Source organism: Gekko japonicus, unplaced genomic scaffold, assembly GCF_001447785.1.
Source record: "Gekko japonicus isolate JY-2015 unplaced genomic scaffold, Gekko_japonicus_V1.1 scaffold840, whole genome shotgun sequence".
NCBI classification, from domain to species: domain Eukaryota; kingdom Metazoa; phylum Chordata; class Lepidosauria; order Squamata; family Gekkonidae; genus Gekko; species Gekko japonicus.
In genome coordinates, this window is record NW_015170298.1 from 742,283 (window position 1) to 745,589 (window position 3,307).

Here is a 3,307-nt window from a genome sequence, read left to right on the forward strand (position 1 = left end):
ATTGTCTTTTTTGAAAAGACTGACATACTATTCTTCTAGGTCAGGCATGAAAATATATAATCAGTGCAAGAGACCTGGGAGAGAAAGTGGTCCATACATGACAATTTCTCTGAAAAGAGGAAACAGCTCTGTAGCTAGACAATTTGTGGTGGGAGGGCACTGGGGGGGGGGCATGACGTCACTTTATTTTAAGATAAAATAAAAATAGGAGAGTGATTTCCTAGCCCCGCCTGACTTCTAACATCTTGTAATAATACAGGAAAGCGGAGGAAAGGAGACAGCGAGTGTGTGTGTCTTTAAAAACTTCACATGTGAATTCCACTTGACACTTGCCAGCAACACCAGGCTGAGTGAGCACAGCCAAAGTCAGCCAATCAGAGCCCAGCAAAACAAGCTTTTCCCCTCAAAAAACTTTTGTAGATTCCCCAGAGTTCTGCAGGCTCCTGTCACAGCACTGCCTGGTGCCTATCTGGGGCCTTGCCCACCCTCTCCTCTCATGCACCGCCCACTGTGGCAACTCTCCAATGTTATGCAGAACCACACAGCACCTCGGCCCCGCCAGTAGTGGGGCTTGCACACCTCACCTCCCTGGCCACTCCATACCAGGTCAAACTGAGCAGGAGTGGCAGCAGCTCCCCCATCCAGCCCGGCCTCTCCAGTGCCATTTGGCATGGTGAGGGTGGGGGCACCACCCCCATCACCCCCACCTAGCTATGGCCCTGAGAGGAAATACTGACCTGTATGATTTACATGAAAATGTAATGTGATGGCCAAGCTAACTGGAGGTTATGGAATAGCTAGTTCTGTGTGTGAGCACCCTGACCTGTATGGCCCAAGCTAGCCCAATCTCATCAGATCTTGGAAGCTAAGCAGGGTTGACCCTGTTTAGTACTTGGGCAGGAGTCCACCAAGCAAATCCAGAATGGATGAGATATTAGATGCATCTAAGTGACTTGCCAATGTGTTTCTTGAAAATTAAAAGTTATGGACAGTAGAAGTTTGAAGGTTGGAGAAAAGGCAAATGGCTTGCTGTTATGTATCAATATTCTGTCTGTTGAGTGAAAAAACATCTCAGAAGACAAGTAGCTACCAAGAGTGGTTTGGGGGAAGCTGTTAACTATGAAGCCCATGCCCTAGATTTTTTTACACTTAGAATCACAGACTCATAGAGTTGGAAGGGGCCATACAGGCCATCTAGTCCAACCCCCTCCTCAATGTAGGATCAGCCTAAAGCATCCCTGACAAGTGTCCATCCAACTGCTGCTTGAAGACTGTCAGTGAGGGGGAGCTCACCACCTCTCTAGGCAGCGGATTCTACTGCTGAACTAGTCTTACTGTAAAAAGAAAATCCCCAATATCCAGCTGGTATCTTTCTGCCCATAATTTAAACCCATTATTGCAAGTCCTATCCTCTGCTGCCAACAGGAACATCTCCCTGCCCTTCTCTAAGTGACAGCTTTTCAAACAGAGAGCAATCATGTCCCCCCTCAACTTCCTCTTCTCCACACTGAACATGCCCAAGTCCCTCAGCCTTTTTTTAGGGCTTGGTCTTCACACCACTGATCATCTTCATCACTCTCTTCTGCACCCACTCTATTCTGTCCAAATTCTTTTTTAATATTTCCTCCAAAACTGCACATAGTACTCCAGATGCACTCTGACCTATGAAGTGTACAGCAGGACTATAACATCTTGTGATTTGGATATTATGCTATTCGTCCCCCATCTAATATGTGTGCTTCTAATTTTTGTTACTCAGATGTAGGACTCTGCACTTATCCTTGTTGAATTGCATCCTATTCACATCTACCCACTTTTTCAGTGTGCTCAGGTCACACTGAATTCTATCTTCTCCAGTGAATTCACTACTCTGCCTAATTTGCTGTTAACTGCAGATTTAATGAGTAGTCCCTCCACCCCCTCATCCAGATAACTGATGGAAGTACTGAAAATTACCAGGCCCAGAACTGAGTCCTGTAGCACCCCACTGGATACCTCCCTCCAATCAGACAAAATGCCATTGATAACTACTTCTCTTTGACTGGGGTTCTCCAGCCACTTTCCTATCAACCTAACTATTCTAGAGTCCAGTCCACGGTCCTCCAGTTTACCCATCAAAACATCATGGGGAACCTTGTCCAAAGCTTTATTGAAATCCAGGTAAAGAACATTGATGGCATTCCCATGATCCAGTGAGCTTGACACTCAATCAAAGAAAGAAATTAGGTTGATCTGGCAGGACCTATAGGGGGCAAATCCATGCTGATTTCCCCATATCACCAAGTTGCCCTTCAGATGCTTGCAGATTGATCCCTTTAAAATCTGCTCCAGAATCTTCCCTGGGATAGAGGTCAGACTGACTGGCCTGTAGTTTTGATGACTGGATAACATTCACCCTTCTCCAGTCTTGGCACATCTCCCATCCTCCAAGAGGTCTTGTAGATAATGGACAAAGGATCTGCAAACTCTCTAGAAAGTTCTTGCGCACTCTCTGCTGCACACTATCTGGTCCAAGGAATTTGTACTTATCCATTGCAGCCAGGTGCCTTTCAACAACCTCTCTGTCCCTGTCAACCAGCAGCCCAGATGCCATGCCTTGCCTACCGCCATCTTTAAATAAGCCCATTCTCTTCTTCAGGGGGAAAAATTAGCCTTTCTGCTTTCTTTCTGTCTTCTGTCAGAGCTTCTCCTGTCGCTTCTTTTACCTTCTGTTTGCTCCTCACAACTTTCTTGTTGTGGCCAACCTCAGCTCACTCTGAGCTTTGACCTCTCTGATGGCTGACCTCCATTGCCTAGCAACCCTCAGATACCTTTCTTTACAAGTATGTCCTTCCCTCCATTTCTTGAACATTTCCTTTTTCTTCCTTAGCTCTCTCTGTTCATCCACATTGGCTTCTTGGATCCTTTACTATGTTTTTATCTTGTGGAATAGTGATGGCTTGAGCTTGCAAGAGCTCTTGTTTTAGGAGAGCTCACCCTTTACTTCCTCCTTTCCTTTCCAGCATTCTTGCTCATGGAATGACTCTCATCATGCCCTGGAGTTCATTAAAGTTTGCCCTACTAAAATCTACCATACACATCTGGCTACAAATTTCCTTGGCCTGCATCCGTTTCGACAGCAGAGTCCTCATCAGTTTCAGAGGTAGCGGAGTCACTTGATTGTGATTCTTCATCTTTGGATTCTTCCTCCAATCCCAACTGGCGTCTCAAAAATTCTTTGGCTTTAAAAATAGTGTCAATCTTTTCTCTTTTGTCATTGATTTTAAAGATGACACCCTCTGGAATCGCCCACCTGTACGAAATTTCA